At 45.4% G+C, this 24,443-nt stretch overlaps 1 protein-coding gene across 4 annotated transcripts in view; it reads left to right on the top strand.

The window, feature by feature from the left end:
• Positions 1 to 24,443, top strand: part of Lyn (LYN proto-oncogene, Src family tyrosine kinase) — a 111,189-nt gene that overhangs the window by 30,789 nt on the left and 55,957 nt on the right. Inside the window, exon 1 of one of the 4 annotated variants that reach the window (XM_048420671.3) lies at positions 17,229 to 17,362. The exons of 2 other annotated variants lie outside the window; for them this stretch is intronic. The gene's annotated coding sequence lies outside the window, so the exon portion shown is untranslated. Of the gene's footprint in view, positions 1 to 17,228; positions 17,363 to 24,443 lie in introns of those variants that run through there. One more of the 4 variants, XM_048420669.3, reaches the window with a different exon arrangement.

The following is a 24,443-nucleotide window of genomic DNA, read 5'->3' as shown; positions in this document are numbered from 1 at the left end:
TCTGGGTATAATTTTCCTCATGTCCTTGAGGGTTGGCGGTAGTGTCCGTACCTCCTGAGTGAGTCAGCTGGAGGCTAGAGATTACGCATCTTCCCAAAGTCTGGCCTTGTTTAGGATTCCGATTTGGCCTGCAATCACGATTCTCAGCAGACGTAACCATTACAACATTCACCAACTCCCCCTGGTTGGTGCCCATGAAGGGCTGAGTGGTGACTTTGGGAAGAATTCTCCGCCTGCCTGGAGGTTAGTACGAGGTGTGTGGATTTCCACGCTAAAAACACTGCCGGACATTCGTGACATCAAGGATTTCAGATGTGTGTCCAAGGGAGAGCGCATCTTTTCGGAAGCCATGGGAGAGAAAGAATTTCAGGTACAGGAAAAAAGTTGAACCTTGCTAGGTCTTCATGGCTGGTTAAGGGAAATACAAAAAATATGTGTGTGTGACTGAAGCTGATGGTAGTTTGTTTAAGAGAGGAGGAACAGGCTGGGAATTTAGCTCAGTGGTAGTGTGTTTATGTTGCTTGCTCACAATCCTGAGTTCAATTCCTGAGGAAAAAAGATCAACGTAAATAAATAAAGAGGAATGACGTTTTGATTTTTTTTTCTTTTTAGGAAATGGAGATAAAACTGAGTGTTTGCACTTCTAGAGATTTGGGTGGGAGCAGTGTAAATTTGGTGAGCTGGGAAGGCGTGCTTTTGATGAAGGGACTGGGACAGACAGATGGAATGTTTCCTGGTACAGTGTATGCTTAGCGTGTACAAGCCTAGTTTGGCTCCCGTGGAACCTCCACAGGGAAGAAAGAAGAAAGATAAGCCTCCCCAAGGCCTAGGGATCTTTCTTCTGCCTGACTGATTTGGAAATGAGCTGATTTTAGCGTGAAGGAATAGGGCGCACCACAGGCAACTGTAAATTCTCTACAGAATTAATCCTTTGGGCTTAATTAGGAAAATTTGCTTCCTGGTTGCAAACCCCCCCACACACACACACACACATACACACAATTAAAAAAAAGAAAGAAAGAAAGAAAAAAAGAAAAACTCAGTCCCTGGGAACAAGCAGCTTCCTCCTCTTAGGGCAGATTGAAAAAGTCCCTTTCCTGCTCAGCGTGAAGCTGGCTGGGGAGGTGGCCAAGAGGCCACAGGGTGCTGGAAAGGGAAGGACGCGTCCCTGGGAGTGAGAAGCTGCACACACTGGCTGAGGTGGTTGACTCGGAAGATGCCTCTTCAGGCAGAGAGGCTGCTTTGTAATTCTGCATCCACGAAAGAAAAGGAGGGTTCCTATGGCTGCACCTCCTGTCTCCCCTGCTTCTTCCCGACTTCTACTTCAATTTAATGAGGCCTGAGGGTGCAAAGTAGAATTCTTTGTTTTTTTTAATTCCCTGTGGATAGAATCGAAGAAGAAACGTGAGAGCCAATTGGAAAAGAACCATCTGTAAACATGAAGCTTGTTCCTGCCATGCGTTTGAGCATGGGCTGTAAATACAGGGAAACCGCGCAGCAAGCGGAGGAGACGCCTGGAGTCAGTGTGAGCTGAAGAGCCAAAATTTCATCCACTGAATTTCAGAACAAATTGAGGGCTATGTTTGGAAGCTTATCCTGAATTACTAAGCGCTGGGACAGTCCAAGTGCTGCCGTTATTAGGAGCACTGTCTTTTCAGGCATGAAACAGTTCATTTCTAAACACTTTAATGTGCATGTAATTTACAAGACTATTAGCATATTTTTGTTGTCCTTAAAACCATCTTATTATTTTATGTGTGTGGGTGTTTTGTCTGCATGTATGTACGTGTACCACCTATGTGCCTGGTGCCCTCAGATGCCACAAGAGGGCATCACATCCCCTGGAACTGGAGTCACAGATGGTTGCGAGCTACCCCATGGGTGCTGGGACTTGAACCCTGATCCTCAGGGAGAACAGGCAGTATTCTAAACCATTGAGTCATCTGCAACCCCAGCAGATGTTAATTGCACAAAATAATAGATTTCACTACGAGGTCTTCATCCGTGCACATATTGTACTTCCGTCACAATATCTCCCCCATCTCCTTTCCTGTCGCCCCAACCCCTCCCTCTTCCCCAGAGCCCTCAGCAAATTTTATTTAATGATTCTGTTTGTACAAAACGTCCCAGGAGCCTCTCTTCCGTCAAGTGCGATTAAAGTCGCTGTAGTCTGCTTTCCTTGCTCGGAGGGACAGGGAAGGAAGCTGGGACAGAACTCATTGTTTACCTGCTCTGTGAGCCGCCTTTAACATCTGGTATTTTATTTAATTCACAGCAGCCTTTGAGAGAGTGAAATTATCTAAGTTTCACAGATGAAGCAAATTAAGTTACATGATGGAACTTTCTGGTGTTTGAAGGAGGACCCCCCCCAATGGTGGGGGCTTCCTCTCAGATACTGGATTAGGCACAAACCACACCCAAACATGTGAGATCACAGAGATCCTTTATTAAATGGGGGAAGAAATGGTGAAGCGGCTGCTTTTTGACTCCGGCAGCAAACACAGCAACGACCTCGCAGGGGTCTTTCCTCGGAGAAGATGGGGAGGGAGGTCTGTGCTAGGATGGGCTATAGGAAGGAGGCAGGGGATGAGGGGGAAGGGGAAGGGGACAAGGGAAAGGGAGAAGAGATGTGTGTCCCAGAGGGACAAAGGACTGCCCCAGGATAGGCAAATGGCAGCTTATAATGGTAAAGGGGGAAGAGCCAGGGTTAGGATGAGGTGTTTCATTTTAACTGGGCATATTAAATCTGCTGATGGCTGGACTTTGGTAGTCAGCCTCAGGAGGAGGAAGTGGCCAAATAAGGGAACAGACCTTGGTGGCTAGCTTTAGAAATGTAATCTAATGGTTTTTAGCAAGGCAGAGGGAATGGGGGAGAAGGACAAGGCCTGCCAGAGCCACAAGTTCGAGTGAGCAGTGCCCCTGCAGTGTGTATGTGGCTATTCGGAAGCGGAAGGTCCAGGCTGGACCTCATTTCCCCACACCACAGACCTTTCTTGCTTTACTGCAGGAAAACGATGGTTTTAAGTGAGAGTCTTTTAGCCCAAATCCCTTGAGTGTTTCCCAATTCTTAGTGAAGTGCGGTGGGATTTGGCTCAGTTCTTGGTGTAGCTATGCCTGAATGTAAAATAATTTTGGAAACTAACATTTATTAAAAACCAAAGAAGTTGTGGGTAAAAAAAAAAAAAAGACTGGGTTCGACTTACAGATTTGTTAAGGACCACAAAACACAGTTCATAGGCTTTCTGAGTTCACTTTGACTCAACATATGGTGTTTGGCTGCCGACTTGGTGACCGAGTAGCCATTGTGTGGAAGATGCCTGTTATTTATCCAGAGGCTTGGGACTTTGTCTAGTCATTTTATTTCTGTGACGGGTCAAGATGCTTCTGTTTACTAAGCGTGAGAAGTCAAGAGGTGACAGAGATGAAGTTGTGTCAGCCCTCAGGGAGTGTGCAGTGGACTGAGGAGAGAGTGGCATGCGTTTCCAAGGCTGAGGGTTCCACGCACACGTAAAGTCACGCTTTGAGAATGACCTACGTTGGCACTTGTGATTGGGAAGAGAAGAAATGAGGGCAGAGAAACACATGAGGAGAGAAGGCCACTTGGCCCAGCCTTGAGTTCAGTTTGGAGGGCTGACTAGGTTTGGCAATGTGGGAAGAGCCTGCTCAAGCAGAGACGGAAGGTCGGATGGTGCCGCCACGTTCCCTGGTGGAGATCTCTGTCCCTGACTGAAGGTTTCTGCTGGAGTCACCTAGGTGATGTCAGAACAGGTTGGAGCGAGACGCTGACAGACTGTGAGGCACAGTGTGACTTGTTTTGTGAGTGGGCACTGTTGCCACAGACAGTGCTCTTAGATCTAGATTTAGAAAAGGTGATCGCAATGGCGATATTGATCGTTTATTGTGGATGTGTTCTGTCGAGTCGTCTTTATTGTACAGATATTCGTAGAACGTTTACGAGTGCCTTGTACCGACAGTGCAGTAGTGTTCGCTATGGACAAAAGCCCTTGCTTTCAAAGCTTTCATGGGCCCACGTTTCCGTGAGAGACCGACGGACAATCGCATAGGTAAATCTCTGTGCTAATGTTACAGAGGAACAAGGAGAGCTATGGGTTGGAAAAGAACAGGGCAGGGAGGACATCCCACTTTTACAGCTTCTCTCTGTGTGCGTCCTTTGTCTTAAACCAGGAAGATAACTGATGGGGGGAAGTCTCTGAGGAATTTTAAATGTAAAACAATGTATGAAAATCCTTGCCATAACCACAGGACAAGGGCAGAGGAAAGACCAATGCCTTGGGGAGCAGCTGGTGGGCAGCCGCACCTCAGAGCAGGGCTATCCCCAGATAGCGCCTTAGTCATTCCCATCAGGCAGGTCTGCTGGAAAGGAAGACCAGCGAGCAGGGGAAATGAAGATCCACCATCTTCCCACACAGTCCACTCCATGCACTCAGAACTCCAGTCACCGACACAGAGTGGACGGGACTGGGTGGGGCTGGACCTGACGAGTAGGATGGACACTGGGCAGCTGGCATTTCCAACGCTGGGTAGCTACTGCAGGGAGGAATTGTAATAAAAAATGGAAATTCCACAAAATTTGTAATATGCTAAGTGATGGAAGGATTTCTCACCAGGCACAGTGGTCCGTGCCTTTAATCCAGCACTTGGAACGCAGAGGCCAGCCTGGGCTATGGCATGAGCTCCAGGACAACCAGGAAGGACCATACAGAGAATACCTGTCTCAAAAAACAATAAACAAAAACCAAAACAAACAAAAAATCCCTCAAACCTTCAACATACTGCAGAGGCAAAAAATATGTTTTCTTTCAGTGCTGGAATTTTATGGTAATATTACATAATAGCCTGAAATGTTCCCTGTGCTTTTGAGTTCTTGCAATATTAAAAATTTCCGTTTAATTGCATCTTACTGTTTAGAAAGAACTTATTTATTTACTATTTACTTATGAGCCGGTCTGGCCTTGAACTGAAGTGGCAGAGGATGACTGTGAACTCCTGACTGTCCTGCCTCCACCCGGGTGCTGGCACTATAGGCACGTGTACCCCAAAACTGAGCAATTTTTGTATCTTATAGGACAAGATGTTCTGAAACCGATGGGCAGTGCTCCCTAAAGGATCGATCCTTCTGGAAACCAGCAGTGTCTCTGACTGGGGGTGTGGGCAATGGAGAAAATGGAGGCAGAATTGCTCAGGGCCAGCCGCTGCCCTCAGTGCTGGCTGGCGGTCACACACTGTGTGCCCGGACACCTTCCCTGGGTGTCCCTCTGCCTGCCCTGCCCTCAGTGCTGGCTGGTGGTCACACACTGTGTGACCTGACACCGTCCCCTGAGTGTCCCTCTGCCTGCCCTGCCCTCAGTGCTGGCTGGTGGTCACACACTGTGTGCCCGGACACCTTCCCTGGGTGTCCCTCTGCCTGCCCTGCCTTTACCTGCTAGCTCTGTTTCCTGTTTTCCCCCAAGTACCCGGTCCCAGTTTCTCTAGAACTCTTGGCTCTTGATTGTAATTTTTTTTCTAGGTAGTCCTAGAAGTAAAGACATTTTGTGAATACTGAGGTCCAAAAACGCAATAAGTAAAAGTTTTGATTATAAGGATACAGTGCCATTTGAAAAGATGGTACACATTAGAAAGAAAAATCCTATTTCTGTTATTTTCTTTAATAACCACAGTCATTCACGAAAGGGCCGTGTGCACCTTGCCGCACAACTTCTCGAACCTTGGAAAAGCACTCGGTGTCACTATCCTGTTTCTATTCTGTTTGGTTTTTCAGTTTGACACTTGCTGTTTTTTAACCACACCAAGCCCAGCCAACCTGCCTTCACGAAACTAAGACATAGCTAAACGGAACACAAGTAGTGTGAGCCTTCAGCTAGGCCTACCACACTGCTAGAAATCATGGTGTTTTCCCTAAAAGTTTGAAGCACTCTGAGGCACTCTGTAACGTCATTGGTGCCCTGAGGTGGCTTGATGCGCAGAGAACCATCCTCTTAAGACACCTCTTCTCCCTCTTCTTGTGACACTCCTTGGTCATCATCGTTTTTTAAAGAGGAATGGCTTTAAATCTGGCCACACCTTGTTTCTTCCTTTTCATTTTAAAACTTCTGGGGTGTGTTAGGGTCTCGCCAGGACACTTCAGCATCCTACGCTGCATAGCTTAGTACTTGGTACAGTGCCTTATTTGCTAAATTTTGAGAATCATGGCCCAGGTTCATCGCTGAGGTTAATCATCGTACTTTACCTGCTCAAAAATGGACCAGATCGCAAGGGAGAAAGTTTTTCTATACCCTTGCCCTTGTGGACCTCACCACAGCCCAATGGCCATGTGAGCTGAGACTGCCCTGTTCTCATGAGGGAGAGCCAGACATCAGATCGCCCAAAGGTGTGGCTAGCCTGCCTCAGCTGCAGGGCTCACAGTGGAAGCAGGTGAACTGGATAAGCTAGGGTTTCCTTTGTAGCTCTTATAACCATATCTTTATAAGGATAAAATATTTTAACTCATGTGGATACTTTGGCAATGAGGAAAGAGAGAAATAAAAGCTGACCCACCATGGGAGAGTGAGGATTAAATTTTCTATTTCAATTTCCTTTGTTCCTAATAAGCCTTGTAATCTTTTTGTATAAACATACTGCATATTGAAACATTTTTGAACAAAATTGAACTAAATATTTCGTTTAATTATACAGTTCTTTTAGCATTCTTGAACATGTATCAAAATAAATAGAATCCCACAATAACAATTTTTTATGCTTTGTGTATTAATTATAAGGTTGTGTGTGTGTGTGTGTGTGTGTGTGTGTGTGTGTGTGTGTGTGTTAGAGATTAGACCCAGGACCTTGAGCACGTTGAACACCACTGAGTGCATCTCCAGCTCTGATAAAGTTAATTAAAAAGCAGTTTCTAGCTCTGTCAAAGCGAAGCTTGCCTGTAATTTAAATATCAAAACAGAGAAAAAGGAGATGGCTCAGAGGGTGGTTTTCACAAGTGGGGGTCTGAGTTCAAATCCCCAGAACCCATGGAAAGCTGGCCGCAGTGGTACCCATCTGCAGTCCTAGCTCTCCTACGTCAAGATTGGAGGCAGAGACAGGAGAACCAGCAGATGCTCATTCCAGCCAGCAAGACCCTATAAACAGAAGAAGCAAGAGACTTTCTAAACAGACTAATACCTAAGGGAGTCCTCTGATGTCACAGGCACACCATTATCCCTCCCGTTCTCCCCGCTCTCTCTCTTACACACACACACACACACACACACACACACACACACACGAGACAGAAGAGATATTAAAAATATCAAAACAATAAACGGTGTAATGGTGGAACATGCCTTTAATCTCAGTACTTGGAAGGTAGAAGCAGGTGAATCTCTGAGCTCAAGACCGGCCTGGTCTATAAAGTGAGTTCCAGGACAGCCAGAGCTACACAGAGAAAACTTGTCTCAAGAAAAAAAAGAAAAGAAAGAAAAATATATTATATATATGCTAATACATATACAATTAGAAGGCTTGTACATAAATCGGGATACTCTTGCTGTCCCAACCAGATTTCTTTTCCGGCAGAGTCAGCCACTCTCTGGCCCTAATTTATTTAGCTCTGCAGTAGCCCCCTGAAGAGGGCCACAGTTTCCAGCGCCTGCTGTCCGTCTGTCCGTCCTGCCTTTACTTAGTGCAGGTAGAGATTAAAAGCAGTTGCCCTGCCAGCTTACAAATTGTGATAAAGTCCTGTTCGTTATGTAAATGTATATATTATATAAACAATCTCAAGTACATTATCAGGTGTACTTTGGTTCTCTCTCTCTCTCTCTCTCTCTCTCTCTCTCTCTCTCTATATATATATATATATATATATATATATATATATATATATGCCTGGCCTACTTGTACTTTTCATTTCTTACAGGCATACAGGAATAATGACTTTATCATTAAACATAAATAGCTCTCCCACCTCTAATCGGGCACTTTCTCAAAAGTGGAGAAGTTTGAGAACTGTCCCAAGAAGATTTAGTGAAACTCTACTGTGTCCTCCCTCACTCTCTCTCCTCTCCCCCATCCCCACCCCTTACTCTGTCACCCAGGCTGCTCTGAAACTCCTGGACCTAGGTGTTCCTCTGGCCTTCAGTTTTGTTTTAGATCACAGTTACTAAGAAGGCTGAGCAGGCAGTGCATCCTTGGTAAAGGCTGTTGGGTGTCGAGGGGTATATGCTGTGTGGTAGACCTCTTCTTGGAGAAATGCTTTAATAGTCTTCAGATTGTTTATATGGTAAAGTACACTGACAGATTTTCATATGTCGAACAATCTCTGCATCTCTGACATGAAGCCTACTTGGTCATGGTGGATGATTTTTCTGATGTGTTCTTGGATTTGGTTTGCCAGTATTTTATTGAGTATTTTTGTATCAAGGTTCATGAGTGAGATTGGTCTGTAATTCTTTTCTTAGTAATGTCTTTGTGTGGTTTGGGTATCAGGGTAATTGTAGCTTCATAAAAAGTTTGGCAATGTTCCTTTTGTTTCTATTATCTGAAACAATTCAAGGAGTATTGGTATTAGGTCTTTGAAAATCTTATAGAATTCTGAGCTGAAATTACCTGGTCCTGGGCTTTTTTTTGGTTGGGAGACCTTTGATGACTGTTTCTATTTCTTCAGCAGTTATAGGTCTATTTAATTTGCTTATCCGGTCTTGATTTAATTTTGGTACATGATATTTATCCAGAAAATTGTCCATTTCCTTTAAGTTTTCCAATTTTGTGGAGTACAGGTTTTTGTAGTATGACCTGGATTCTCTGGATCTTTTCATTGGCTTACTGGCCATCTGTTTACATTTTTTTTAAATCATACTTTTTATTGGTGAGCGGAGCTCATGAAGGCCAGAGAACCTGCGGGAGCCAATTCTCTCCTTCCGTCACAGAGGACGGAGAGAGCAAACTCAAATCTTCAGGCTTAGCCACCTGCACTTGTCTTGTGGGCCCTACAGAGCTAGCTTGCTTTCTTCCTTCCTTCCTTTCTTTCTTTCTTTCTTTCTTTCTTTCTTTCTTTCTTTCTTTCTTTCTTTCTTTCTTGGTCTTTGATACATTTTTAAAACTGGGTTGCTTCTTTCCTTTTCTTTGTTTCTTTGGTCTTTCTTTTTTTTTTTTAAGAGAGGGTCTAACCGAATAGCCCTGGAGCTCCTTAAATAAAGCAGAATAACCTGGAGCTCCCCGAGATTTGCCTGCTGCCGCCTTCTGAACGCTAGGATCAAAGCAGAGCCCCACCATGGAGCCATCCTTCACTTTCTTTAACATTTTTTTTTTTTTGTAGAGAAGTTTTCAATTTTAATGAATTTCAACTTTTTTCTTTTGTGGGTCTTTCTTTTGATTTTGTCTTAAAGTTCAGCCCAGCCCATGTCCACCTGTTGTTTTTTCTGTGCTATCTTCTGGTTTTCACTTCCCATTAGATCTGTGACTGTGCCTGGAGGAAGAGTTGGGTCTCGGCCACTGTCCTCTTTTTCCTCACTCTGACGTTCCATGTGGGCGTTTCGATGTTCCAAACTGTTTGTTGACCAGATTGCCCTCTGTCTACCGAACCACCTTTATTCCTTTGCCAGAGACCGGGTGGTTATGGGGGGGGGGGGGGGGGATTCTATTTCTGTCCTGTGTATCATTTTAAATGAGTTTTTAGTTTCTTTTAGTGAAAATGGAATCTAAGTTGCTAATCTTAGTTTGGCTTTGGGGCCCTTACCTGTGCTCTGAGAGGGAAATAGACCTGCTGGGTCATTCTTACTGTGTCTTCTATCTTTAGCTCCTGAGAGTACTTTATATTTAAGTCCACAAGCACGGTGTGACCACCAGGGCTGTTTATCCCGACGACACACACCTCTGTCAGAATGACAGACGTCTGTTTAGACAAGTCCTCTGGTTATGCTTCTTCTGATTGCTGTGAGATATTAACCCATTTTTCACTGACGACTGGGAGCGCGTTTTTGTTCTGCCCGGTCTGTAACATAAATATTAATACTTGATGGCTTTATCAACAATAAGATGGCAGATTTCCTGTTAGCAGGTTTCATTAAGGGACATTAGGCAGTGTCAAGAAACATTTGTGGTTGTCCCAGGTGGTAGTGGGTTCGGGGAGATAGAAAGCTGGAGACTTCACGTGAGTAGAGGCCAGGCTTGCTGTCGAGGGTCCTACATTACTCAGGACTGCCCCCCACCCGGTTATTTTCTGCTTGGACTGTTAATACTATGAAGGCAGAGAAGGGACTGTATTTATACCCCGGCCATGGTCTCCTCATTGCGCCGGCCTCTAGGTAAGTTAGAGGTGTGTAGGCTTGCTGCCCACCCCTAACGACTGTGCAGATGCCTACCCTTCCACAGCTGGAGCTCAGTTTTACTTCTTCCGGATTTCATCTGCTCTGTGCATTTTATGTTATGCCTTGACTACTCAGTTGAGACGGAGTCCACAGGCGTGTACACGTCTAAATATAGACGCTTGGGTTGCTGCCCTTAAAATTTGGGTCTACAACCAAAGCTGATGCTCCATGGAACTGCTTGGTTGATTTTGTTGTGTAACTCGGGGCCTGCCTGTAATTTACCCCTCAGGAGGTTCAAGGCTCATTTATCTGATGTGTATACATTTCCATGAGGTCATCTTGTTTTCATATTGTTCCTTTTTTTTTTTTAAAGAGAAACAGAGTGAAGAAAAAAAAACCCACTCTTGGTTTCAGCAATCCGCTGTTGTCTTCCTCCTTGCGACTACCACAGCTGAGGGTTTTATATATATAAGAGGGCTAGCCAAATGGTAGGGGATGCTTCCTGCACGATGACCCGGGACCATCGGTCAGAGCTGGGACAGGCTCGTTGGTGGCTGTACTCTGGCATACGGCATCCTTCACCTATGATCTGACCTGCTTCTCTGCAGTCATGCCCATTCATTTTCTGCCCCTCCTAATTTCCCCATTGGAACATCTCAGCCCTCCAGAGCATACTGGCATGCCCCAGAGATTTTTCTTATGTCGAGGAAAACTCTTCACAACTGACAGTTCATTTTATTTTAAATCTCAGCAAGGCCTACAGCTCCAGCTGTCCCCATCTGCCTCAAGTTTTTCAGTACTACAGACGACCAGAGCTGCAAAGACTGCAGCCAGAAAACACACAGATCTTCATGTGTTCTCATTCAAATTAAAACATTCCCATTTGATATGTTAGATATAAAATATATAATAAAACACATTGTGAATTTTATATAGTATATAACATATAAACCATTCTGTAACACGTAAACAGTATATATTTTATACATGTTACATATATAATGTAGATGCTACACATATGTATGTTGTGTACATATTGTTTATATACACATTATTTAATAGTCACATAATATTTGGAAAAACAAAACTGAAAACTGAACATTATATTTTATCAAATTTATTCCTAGACCCTTTTCTTGTTTATTTATGCCTCATCCCTCATCACAAACACAGTACCAGGCTGCGTGATACTCTCTTCCCCTTTCCTGCTCAGTCCTGTGACTGCTGTTGGTCCGTGTCAGTGATTATCTATGAACAGCCTCATGGCTACTCAGTACTGCTCTACATTGACTTCACTTTCCAAAGGCCAATTACCAGAACACTAAGTTAATAGTTTCTCAGATACTTTAATACATGAACAGACATTTTAAATAACTGTTTAGACGTTGCTTCTATCTTTAAACTCTACATTTAAATCTTTTCAGTTGTGTGTTGTTGGGGGGGGGCGTGGGTACAATGCATGTGTGGAGATAACTCTTCTCCTTCCACCCTTACTACATGTGATCCAAGGATCAAAGTCAGATCATCAGGCTTCTCAACAAGCACGTGAATTTCTAGGTCGTGTTCTTGGTTCCACTGTTGTTGTTGTTGTTGTTGTTGTTCTTCTTCTTCTTCTTCTTCTTCTTTTCTTCTGAGATTTTTATTAATTCTTTGACCATTTCACACATGCACACAGAGTCTTTTGATCACATTCATACTGTTCATCCCCCTAACTCCTCTTGTATATCCTCCCCAACTTCCTGTTCTCTCACTCTCTCTCTTTCTTTTCCTTCCTTCCCTCCCTCCCTCCTTCCCTCCCTCCCTCCTTCCCTCCCTCCTCTCGTTTCTTCTTTGTTTAAACAATCCACCGAGTTTGGTTTGTGCTACCATGTACCCCGGGTGTGGAGACATCCACGGAGTTCGACTGTCCCAGGAACCGAAGTCTTAAACAAAAGACTCCTCCAGCTCCCGAAGCCATCACCTATCAGTCGCTCCTCAGTGAAGGGTGGTGGTCTGTGAGCCCTCCCTGCCATGTTGTGAGGCTGGCTTGATATTGTGCAGGTCTTGAGCAGACAACCCTAGCGGATGTGAATGAGCGCATGACCCTGTCTTGTCCAGTAGACACTGCTTGGCTCCGGTGCTTCTTGTCCTCTGGCTCCACTCTCTCCATCCCATCTTCCCTAAAGGTCCCTGAACCATGGGGAGGGGTGTGATACAAATATCCTATTTGTGACCGAGCATGCCACAGCCGAACTACGCATTTGAAAGGTATGTTTGCTAAGTCTCCAAATGGGTGGGTCAACAACGACACATATTCTGGCCGTGAAAAAGTAAAATTTTGATTGAAGTTTGAATTTAGACTTAGGAGCCTCTGAAGGAAACAAGAAGTGAATCAAGCATTCCCAACACTCACAACATGCTGAAACCTGGGGGGTAAGGAGGACGCACTAGGAGGCGTTCGTTTGATGGCTGCTCGAAAAAGTGTTTGTGTGAAAGGGTTGTTCTGTCTGAGATGTGGAAGTGAGAGCAGGAACATGAGAGGGAAGCAGAAGTCTAGAACTGCATGCACGATGAAAACACAGCCCTAAGTGAGAGCATTGTAAAGGCTCCTTTACAAGTCTGAAACCGCGAGACTGGGTAGTATAGGGAACGAGCTAGCAGTCATGGAAATAAGGAGACACCACATGGATACTTCAACTACAATTACTGTTAAGAGTTACTAATAAAGCCCCAAGAAAATTCAGTAATGTTAACTTCTAAAAACGGGACATTTTGAGCCCAATGTGATGCACGCCTGTAGCCCAAGCACTGAAGAAGTAGTGCCTGGGCTGCACTACTGAATTAATAGCCTATTCCAAGAGATGTTCCTAACAGACACCATAGGAATGTTCAGGAGTAGGGCTAGAGAAGTGGCTCAGCGTGACTCACTTTTGCAGAGGACCCAAGTTCATAGCACCTATGTTGGATGGCTCACAAACGGCCTGTAATTCCAGCTCTAGGAATATCTAGTGCCTCTGGCCTATGTGGGTACCTGCACATACATGCACATACCTGCACACACATGCACATACCCACACACACATGCACATACCTACACACAGGCTCGTACTCATACATATAGTGAAATTCTAAAAAGTAAGTCTTCAAAGACAGACAAGAGCTTTTGAAAATTTGTTAAACTGGATAAGAATTGCATTCTCAAGCTAGTAAAAGAACCACAACTCTCTGGTATCTACTAGGAAAGTCTCTAAGACTTAGAGTTGAAAGAAAGCAAGTGTTGAACTGGTCATCTGACAAACCTATTCGCCAGGGATTGTTAAGTTCTGGCAGAGAGATGTGTTGCTGTATGTGTGTGCCAAAGTCTCAGAGTCTCTCAGCATCTGTGAGCTTCGCGTGCTCCTGTAAGCTGCCCATGTCATAACTAGCTTCACAGTCTTGGATCTGTGGCTGTGCTTGGTTCCTGTAACACACCATAAAGGAAACACTTCAAACTTGAGAGACTCCCAGTAGACAATGAGACTTAGGTCTAAATAAGCATAAATTTCAAAGAAGGCATTAACCATGCACAGTTTTTGTCAATTGCACATTTTAGAATGAAAAGGAAACAAAAATAAAGAAGAAACAAACCTGACCATGGTGGCACATAGCTGTAATCCCAGCACTTAGAAAGTAGAGTCCCGAGGATCACAAGTTCAAGGTCAGCCTGTCCTACATAGTAAGAGTCTCACACCTTCCTTCTCCCAAAGATGCCAGATTCAGTGATACAGGCCTGTAATACCAGAATTGCCACACACTAAATACAGCTCTCCCCTTACAGGATAAGAAATAATTTATTCTAGCGCCAAATTTGAGTGTCCGTGGCCCAGAAACACAGATTTGAGTTACCCCAAATTCCAAATTCTAACGTGGAATCACCTTTCTGAAATTTTATGGTTTTACAGAGGAAAGTAATAAATTCAGGCAAATTTAAATAATACATTGATGGGTCTATCAGAGAGGGGGTGAGAGTAAGACATGGGACATTTGCTACGGGCCCGAGATGCTCTCTGATGGCATTCTTAGCTTTGGAGTTGTTCTGTTAAGTTAATAAATCCCAAAACGGTGTTTATCTTTTGTTTATCAAAGGATGCCAGTTCTGATGAGCCAAAGATGGGCTGACCCAGGGCCTAGAGCTAGTTGAAGATGAGGTAGCCCTGGAGTGTCCCCTCTGCACATCCCTGCATCTCTCATCAGTCTCTCAGACGCAGTTCTTTCCTGCAGTCCACCAACACCATCCACTCAGGAGGACTGCAGATTTAAAGCCAGCTTTGGTTACAGAGTTCAAGGCCAGCCAGGGCAACTTAGTGAACTACTCTCTCAAAACAGTAAGTAAAAGGAGAGTAGATGGACACAAGGTCCATGTGCTCACAGACAGCACCAGGGAAACAAGGGGTTAAACATGTTTTTGTCTTCAGAAGAAGCCAACACCTGTTTTCCACGTAGAAGGCTGGGAACGGACATGTGGATGCCTGGTAATCTTTGCCATTTTGTAAAGCCAGCCCTCACTGAATCCCCCAGAATCCTGAGCGCTGTCTCTCGAGAAGTCAGTAGACCCCGTCCTTATGCTTGTAACAAACGCTTCCTCCCTAGGCCCTAGTCCTGAGCACTGTGTCTCGTCAATGGGATTCATTCTCGAGGAAAAGGTTGCAGGTGCTCTGCTATAAAGATGCTCTTCGCAAGGGACTTCCAGGGTAGCCACGCTAAAGCTTTGCTGTGACAATTGTCACGTGGAAATCTTTCCTCCAAAGTTCTGATGTGTTTGAATGTATAAAAAAAAACTGTTTAGTGTCAAACTCCAGAAGTTTTGGCAGAGTGCCAACTAAATCAAGTGGAACCCAAGCTTCATTCTTACCTTACCTGGGTCGTTTTCCTGCTGGCCATGACACTTGCAGGAACCCTCACGAAAGAGCACTGAAGACCATGCTAGAGTTATAGTGTTTGCTTAGAGCATGCTTGAAGTCTTACATTAAATCACTGGAAATACTAAAAATAAATAAAAATAAATGAACTGGAAATAAGCTTCCCTGAACAATATCTTGTTTTGAGGTAGGGACATTTAAAGTATATTTGATTTCTTAATTTTAGTTATGGGTATGTGATTGGGTTTGTACACGTGCATGCAAGTCCCTGGATACCAGAGGCCATGTTGGAACCCTGGAGCTTAAGTTACAGGTGGTTGTGAGTTGCCTGACACAGGGTTAGGAACTGAGCTGGGGTTCTCTACATGAACAGCAAGTACTTTTAACTACTGAGCCATTTTTCCATAGTCTAAGGTGGGGGCATTTTTAAGGTCAATTTTCTTTTTTAAAAGTTCTACACAAAGAAGCTCGCCATTTTAAAGTAGCGAATTCTTGGGGATGGAGAAATGGCTCAGCCATTACGAGAGGCTCCCAGCACCAATGCGGGGGCATCTCACGACTCCCCACAACTCCAGCTTCCGGGTAACCAATTCCGTCTTCTGACTTCACATGCGCATAACCCACACACAGACACACACTAATACACGTATGTAAAGCTAAGGATAGTGTGATCTTTAAAAGCTCCAGTTCAGTAAGTTTCAGTGTATTTTCCACAGTGCACGCCGACGCCACTGCCTCGTTCTGAAACCCACCGCAATTTCTGTGTAGCTCTCTTGAGGAACATACACACTGTAGTTCAGCAGGAGGAAGACACCATGTCTTGTAAGTGTGTTCTCTCTTCAGTCCTCTGACTAGCAGTCAATAGGGAAACATCTTAGTCATCCAGCAGATTGTTCCAGGGGAACTAACTTGTTTTCACATCACTCCATCTCTTTCGGATGGCAGCCTAGTCCTCCAGGTTTATCCTCCCTGCCTGTCAACCCGACATCTATCTGGGCAGGGTCATTCTCATACTGTTTGGGGAAGAAACACAGATCCCGCCATGTTCTGCACAGGTCTGTGACCTTACTGAGTTAGTCTTGGGCACAGAGTGGCCGCTGAGACTTGACTGGGCGCTGCTGATTTGGGGGAAATTATATGGATGCTGAGGACCTGTGGATCTCCTGAAACTCTTCCACAGTGGAGAGACTGGAAATGAACTCTGAGTCTTTGGTCATGATACCCACTCCGCACCAAGAAGAAAGAATTGATCCCTCCTTCAGTCTTACATCTCTTCTATGTCTAGGCTAGACATCCGGCCTAGATCAGTTATTCTTTTTCTTTTTTTTTTTTTTTTTTTTGATTTTTGAGACAGGGTTTCTCTGTAGTTTTTGGTGCCTGTCCTGGAACTAGCTCTTGTAGACCAGGCTGGCCTCGAACTCACAGAGATCCGCCTGCCTCTGCCTCCCGAGTGCTGGGATTAAAGGCGTGCGCCACCACTGCCCGGCCTTTTTATTTATTTATTTATTTTGAAGATCAGTTGTTCTTAAACCAAATTCCTACCTCACGGCCCCTTTCCCAACTAACCACTAATAGACACAGCGTGTGGCATAATCATGTAAGTCCTGTACTTGAGAAGGTAAGGGAGAAGAATCGAAAATTAGAGGCCAGCCTGGGTTAGACAGTGAAATGTGGCGTCAGAACTAAATAAAACCAAGCAATAGTAGGTGTGGACTGAGTGGAAGTGCTGGATTTACCCAATCCATCTGTTCTCTCCTCTACTCCTTCTCTCTTTCTGTACGTCCCGTCCACCTCTCTGGTCACCCTCAGTCCTCTTATCATAAGGGAACACTTGAGCCACAATGGCTCAACACCGCCCAACCCAGCCCAATTCCCGCTCTCTCTTTCAGTGATGACATTTAAACCCTAGGGAGGGTCTGATGTTGAAATTGGAAAACAGAGACCCAGAGAGCTATTTGGAGGGACTCTAGGCCTAAAGGAGGAACCTCCTCTTTCTCTCTTCACTTCCTGTCTCGTGGGAGCTAGAGGCAGTTAGGAAAGGGAGCTGGAGACTGGCCAGGGGCTCCCTTCCTGCGCGTGCGGAAAGTCCTCAGGAGACACAAACGTTCTTAGTGCACAGATAACAACCCCATCACCCAGTGATCTCCGCAGTCACTCCACAGCACCAACACTCACTCATCGAGGCCACAGGTAAGGTCACCAGGTTAGCCACTGTGGCGGCCCTGGTTTTCTGGGGTATGGGCAAAAAGATCAGAGACCCTTTGAAAACCACTGAGATTTGTAGAGAGAGTCTGGCCACACCCCTTTCAGCTCTGTCTGTTCCACCTGGGGTTTAGGAATAGTCTTTGTTTGGAGGATTGTTCTGGTGGCCCTCTCTTCCTAAGCTGCCTGCTCTCTGTGCCTTTTTGTCTCTAAGTTTCATTTCTGCAAGTGAGGTAGAGAGGGAAGCAGCGGGCAGAGGGTGAGGATTCGGACTTTCTCATGGCGATCAAATCTATCAGTAGCTCCCGAAGGAAACCTGAGCCTGACTTTTGAAGCCCAAGATCTCTTGGGCTTCCACTCTCGTTTTCTGTTTCCATTCCTATTCCTAACTCAGGGAACTTCCGGAGATGAAGCCTGGTCACAAAGAGGCAGTAGAGCCATGGTAAGTCTAAAAACAAGTGTAGTGTTAAAGCCAGATGAACCAAGTTCTGAGGCATTGGGTGACCAGGCTGGGTCCTTTGGGGTAAGAGTGATTGTTCCCTTTCTTGCCTCCTCCCTGCTCCCTGCTCCCTGCTCCCTGCTCCCTCCTCCCTGCTCCCTCCTCCCTGATAGCCTTAGGCAAGCACTTACACTATTGCAAGGTTAAGTAAGAGAGGTTCGACTTCAGGGCTCCCAAGAAGCCTTTGGGTGAGACCTGGCCCCAGCCTTGTACCCCTCCTGCCTTAACTAGTGCTAGGGTTTATAGGTCTGTGCCACTGTGGCTAATAACACAATTTATATCACACTACTTTATAATGGCATGATATTTAAGTTGTCAAGGGTCAAATCCTAGTGGTTTTGTCTTTAAATTTTAAGATCTAGGGTTATATGGACCATTCACAGAATCATATTCTGTTACAATATTCATGATTGTAGAATGGAATGGAATGGAATACAACAATAGAACTGGAAGGATAGAAGGCTCTAGAACAGTCAGATTTCCCCCCAACCCCCTTAGAGATTCCTCCTGTATCCCAGACTGGCCTCAAAGTCATGGGAATCCTTCTGTCTCAGCAGTCTCAAGTGCTAGGATCATGAATGAGCATGAACTGACACATGATGACAGAACGTCCATTCCTTGGGGAGAAACTGGAATCTAATTTCCTATTTTGGGTCTAAGTTCTGCAAATTTGGGCAATGGATAATTACAACAACCACGGCAAAAAGAACCTTTACATACTGGCAGCAAGATGAATGGACGCAGCCTGGAAACTTGTCACATTGACCTAATTTAGTGATACATAGTGGTGTCTGTGTAGAATATGAGTAAAGTTGCCATGAACACCCTGAGGTCCTGTAGGGTTGCTGATGGAGAGAACCTGGATGCAGAGACCAGGGGTCCAGGTGTACAGCATCTTCCTTGTCATATAGACAGCAAGCATTAGGAATTGTTACAGAGAGAGCCAAAGAAGTAGGCTGGGAACAAGGAGTTAGTCTGATATTCTAGAACATGCTCTTTGGTTTAAAAAAAAAATCACTCGTTTACTGTTTTAAGTTCCTTAAATGAGGACTACCCATGCAAATGAATACTTGTTCTCATGAAGGAAACTTCTAGAAAGAGAAGTCATCAGCCTCCCAATTCTTAGGTGTTGGTGTGTGCCCCTGTGTGAGCAAGGGGTTACTTCTCTAGACCACAGAGGGAGCTTTTATAGGTAATCCAGACTTGTCTTTATTGATAAGTCAAACTCTGAATGATTATATTTGTTTGTTTGTTTATTTTGTTTTGTGAGATGGTTTCTCTGTGTAATAGTTCTGGCTATCCTAGGACTCACTCTATAGACCATGTTGGCCCTGGGCTCAGAGATCCTGATAATAATTTTTAAAATGCACACTTTATATTTTAAAATGTTTATAGAATCTTATATTGATTGACAGTTTCATACAATGTAACTTGGTTCTACCCACCCCCAATTCCTCCCTCTTACTTTTCACAGACACCCCAGCATATCCTCCCCGTACCTTCATGCCCTCTGAGTCCAATTAGCTTTGTGAAAGAGTAATAGGTCTCGTTGACTCACCTCGAGCTTCTGCAGCTAACCAAAGCTGCTGTGAGTCCGTGAGAACAGCTGTGCCATGTCCACGCAGCGTCTCACAGCATCTTCTCCATCCTTGGGCTCCTTGGGCTCTTACATCCTTTCCACCCCCACTTCCATGGTGTCCTCTGAGCCTTAGAGGGGATGGTAGACACCCCATTTGGGGCAGACGTCACTCAGGAGTCTCAGCATTATCTATTACCCACTGCAAAAAGAAGCTTTTCGGGCCAAGACTGAGACTAGCACCAAGCTATGACTGTAGATGTAAATCTGCTGAAGACAGTTTGAAAACATCTCCAGGTAGCACAGCAATAGGAGTGGGACCCCCCCCCCCCCAGCTTGGGTCTATGAACTCCTGAGATTTGGACTTTTGGTCATGTTTATAGCAGTAGGCACTGATTCCTTCCTGTGGAGCAGGCTTCAGATCCAGTCAGATGTTGGTTACCTCGTAGCCTACATTGAACTAGTAGTCATCTCTGGCATATTAGTATTGTAGTATTCAGGGTTCACCCCTGGGTAATGCAGTGGTGTTTCCTCTCCCTCAGTGACCTACACAGCAATGTTCAGCACCATGAGAGCCAGCCAGGCTTGGGAACATTTCCAGGTCGATTCAAGCTCCATTTCTCTATGTCCTATATTGAAAGTGGGGAGTGTCTCAGCAATATGGTCTTACACATAGCTGTGGCAGACAGCCAAGAACAATGACTATAGCCTGTGTTGTTTTGAGGTTTACTGGAGTCTTCCTGACCCATAACTCACTGGCAGGTATGCCATGCTTGGCACTAAGATTTTTATTTAGTAATTCATTGTAGACGGAGTTTTCTTTGGGCCGCCCGCTCACAAATAATGACACAGAGACTTATTATTAATTATGAGAGCTCGACTTTAGCTTAGGCTTGTCCATCTAGCTCTTATTAATAGATTAACCCATTTATTTTAATCTACGTTCTGAAGCATGGCTCGGTTCCTGTGATAGCTCGTGGAGTGTATAACATCTTATCTGTACGGTATGTCCGACTTCTTTAGAATCCCACTGGCATCTCTCACACACCTAGATTCATCTCCTACTTCCTCTCCCTGCCAGGAAGTCCCACCTATACCTCCTGCCTAGCTATTGGCTGTTCAGCCCTTTATTACACCAATCACAGCAATACATTTTCAGGCAGTGTACAATTGTCCCAGAGCAACTCGTGTCTCCTGGAGAAGCACAGGCCATCCATATTGGATAGCTGTATTAGCACTGCCCCCCACAAAAACAAACAAACAAACAAACAAAAACCTATTTTTATTACATTTTTGAGATGGTGTGTGCTCGTGTGTTAAAGCATACATATAGAGTTTCTTTCACCATGTAGGTCCCAGGGAGGACTCAGGCTGTCAGACTTTCAGCAAGCACTTGTACCTCCCAGGCCTCCGCATCTTATTTTTATATTTTTTTTAAAATTGACATTACAACGTAATGATTTTCCATTGGGTTCTTTTACACTCTTAGTTTTAGTTAACACCCCCCTCCCCTTCCCTCTGGATAATAATTACTTTTAAATAAAGCATCGACATATTAAACATGCCTTTATTTACTACTATAAATGCTATGAGATCAACTGGGAGTCATGGTGCATGCCTGAAATCCCAGCACTGGGGAACCTTAGGCAGGAGGACTACAAGTTCAAGGCCAGCCTGAACTACGTAGAGGTAGTGTGAGACACAAAGAAGTGTAATACCAAGAAGAAACAACACACACAGTATCACCTGTGGCACTTCGCTAAGTCCATTGGATATAAATTAGAATTCTTGAGAGGGACACACACTGTCCCCAAAGAAAGCTGGTTCCTTTCCTCTCTCCTGGTGATTTACACAGTCCCTGAAGTAACCCAGAGTGAACTCAGAGCTCAGCTGTGCTAGATAAGTCACCCATGGCATGAGCACCTTGCCCTCGCCTCTTCTCCTCTGTCCTGACTGTCTGGTGTCATTGTATTAATCACATGACTGGTTCTTATGGTAAGACATTTTTATAACATCTAGAGAGGCAGCCTATGAAAATGATCTCTTTTAGTTTTGCTAAGAGGATACGTACTTCCCAGCAGCTTGAATCACGTGGAAAAATGTTAAACACACGGGCTGTGGATTAGCCCGAGGCCAGCTTGTGCCCAGCCTGAGACTAGCCGGGTGGTGCGGAAGAGAGGCCCAGCTGAACCTCGCACCAGCTGCGGACTGGCTTTGTGCCAGTCTGACTTCTCCCAGCCCCGTTTCTCTCCTCTATGAGGTGAGCATCATAATGCCGTGGACAGTGACTTTCTTCGGGGATTAAAAAGAAGCTCGGCACATTGTAGGCTTAATAAAAGACGTCAAACAAAAGGTGCAAATCAGAGTGCTCATAGCCTTCGGGAATGTCTAACAGCGCCTCATGTGTTTGACGGGAATACGCTGCGTTTGGGGGTTTTCTGGTTCTTTCCCTCAGCTTGTGGAGCTACGGGACCTGGTCGGGTTTGTGTGCAGGCACCCACTCCTGAGCTCAGCCTGAGCCGGGCGGTGTTCTGAGGTAGTCTCACTTTCTGTCTGTCACACAACAAGCATCTGACTCTCCGTTCACTGTGGTGATGGTGAGAGGGGGAAAACACAAAATAGCAAGCCAATAATTGGTGGAAGCACTGGTCTAGACTGACAACCCGCCCCTCCACCTGCTACTTTACGCTTGTCCTCCTCAGATGATTGTCAGCACCTCTCCGGCATGCACAGGGCCTGAAAGGATGGGCCTTTGTTGGGGGGCGGCTTCCCCCAGCCGGCCTTCACTAGCCCAGCTTATGTTTCCCATAAAGGTATCGCTCAGAGGTAGAGTTTTCCACATCTCTGCATCAGCCCAGCTGGAGAATTTCTCTGGCTCCCTGCCGGAACAAAGGTGGGACTGCTTGACATGCTACAGGCATGACATGTGCCAGAAAGCACTCCTAATCACACATACCTATGTGCACACACACACCAACATGCCATATGTGTTCTGTATATATCTTAAATTAATGAATTTTGTAATATATATATGCATGTATGTATATGTATTTCTTTTTATAGTTTTTCAATACAAGGTTTCTCTGTGTAGCTCAGGCTGTCCTGGAACTCTCTGTAGATCAGGTTGGCCTTGAATTTACAGAAATTCTCCTGCTTCTGCCTCCTGAGTGCTGGGATTAAAGGCGTGTACCACCACCACCTGGCCAAAATGAATGAATTTTGTCTATCTGTCCATAATATCCACTTAAGTTTTTCACCAAACTTACCTTTTGAAACTTTCAAAACTCTAGGAAAAGGTAAAAAGATATGTCCTTTTCATAGAGTCACCGATTTCATGTCCTTAGACACATCGTCCCTCTCCTCCACCCCCCTCTCACTGTGGTGGACGGATCAAGAGTTGCAAAGACGTGCGCCCACCCTCACTGCCACCCACACACTTCCATCCTGTATCTCCAAGGAGCCTTTACCAAATCTATAAAACTGAGACAAATCCTCGTGGCATACTGGGGCCGCCTCCCGTCTCCTCTGACTGCCCTGGCCGTGGGCACTGTGTTCCCGCTCCACATACTGTCCCTGTCTGTAGTGCCTACCGCAGATGGAACCATGTCCCTCAGGGGTGTGCTCAGCTCGACCCCATCCCTAGGCCCTTTTCATATGGAACCACGCTGCTCTCTTTCCCCTATGGGAGTTCCCGGCCAGGCATTTTAGAACAGGGCCCATTCTAGACTTTTCTCATTGTGTCTGTCTTCCCAGACAGACTAATAAGTGAGTTCTGCTATCAAGACTCTTCTTTTTAAAAAGCAGAATTATTAATTAGTTATTTTTTTAAGACAGGGTCTCACAGTGTCGCTCAGACTGGATTTGAACTGTGTTTTCCAACCTCTGAGCCTTGAGAGTACAGATGAGCAGCCATCCCTGGCTCCAACCACAGTTTTGGAAAGGGCCATTCTAGAGGCTTCTACCACACATGCTGTCCTCTTCCTTCACCTCTGAGAGTTTTTTGTCAGACAGGACCCACGTGGGTCTGTTGTGAGCACAACGCCTGGTGTCCGCAGTGGTACACCTGGTTCTTCTCTCACTGATAGGCTAAGCTGGGCGTGGCTGCTCACCCAGCATTCGGGCGCCAGCCATGGCAGCTCACTGTGAGTTTGAGGCCAGCCTGAGAGACAGAGTAAGCTCCAGGCCAGCCTGGGGTACAGAGTGTGACCTTGTCAAAAAAAAAAAAAATGAAAAATGAAAAAGAGAAGGAGGAAGAGGAAGATGAGGGGAGAAAAGGGAAGAACGGGGAAAGAAAGGGGGAAGGGCCTTGAGTCCCGCCTGGAACAGTGGTGCTGTTTGAGCCCTTGGGTCATACAGCAAACTCAACAGAGTGTAATTATATTATTACAAACAGGATGCTCAGCCCCTGTTAGGACCCCAGATGCTGCCCCCTCTCTCTGGAACTTCCCTGTGCTCAGAGGTCTGGCTTCCAGGGCTTTCCTGTCACCATCGGAAGGATGATCAGCTGGACAGCGTTTTTGAGAAAGGGTGGGGTGAAGAAGATTGGGGGACGAGCTTACGCTAATTTACAGATCAGCTCCAAACCCCGTCTCCATTCTAGCAACGCAGGCTATGAAAAGAAGAAGAGAGACTGTTTTGCAGCAAAGGGCTCGCTTCCTCTTTATTCTGGGAACTACCGCTTGCCACTTTGCTAGTTTCAGAAAAGGAGTGGCCGGCCCTCAGAGACTTCACACCCTGCCTGTTGAAGAGATGAAGCCCAGGTCCCAAGAGTTAGCCAAAACCTGTGGGAGAGCAGGACAGTGGGCTGAGCTGTGCGGGTTCCGTTTCTGCTGCCTGTGAGCAGAGCCGGGAATTCAATCTTAAAGCCACACTGCATCCAGTGAGCTGGCAATCTGAGAAGACAATGGGTTAATTAACAACCTGGAAAATCTCTTCCATCTCATCCCCAGCCAGCAGATGAGGGAAGGGGGTGAGGGGGAGACCAAGGTGGTCAG

Source organism: Myodes glareolus, chromosome 16 (genome assembly GCF_982192425.1).
Source record: "Myodes glareolus chromosome 16, mMyoGla1.1, whole genome shotgun sequence".
Classification (NCBI taxonomy): domain Eukaryota; kingdom Metazoa; phylum Chordata; class Mammalia; order Rodentia; family Cricetidae; genus Myodes; species Myodes glareolus.
Note: the sequence above shows the minus strand (reverse complement) of the source record. Positions and strands in the feature narration are given on the sequence as shown.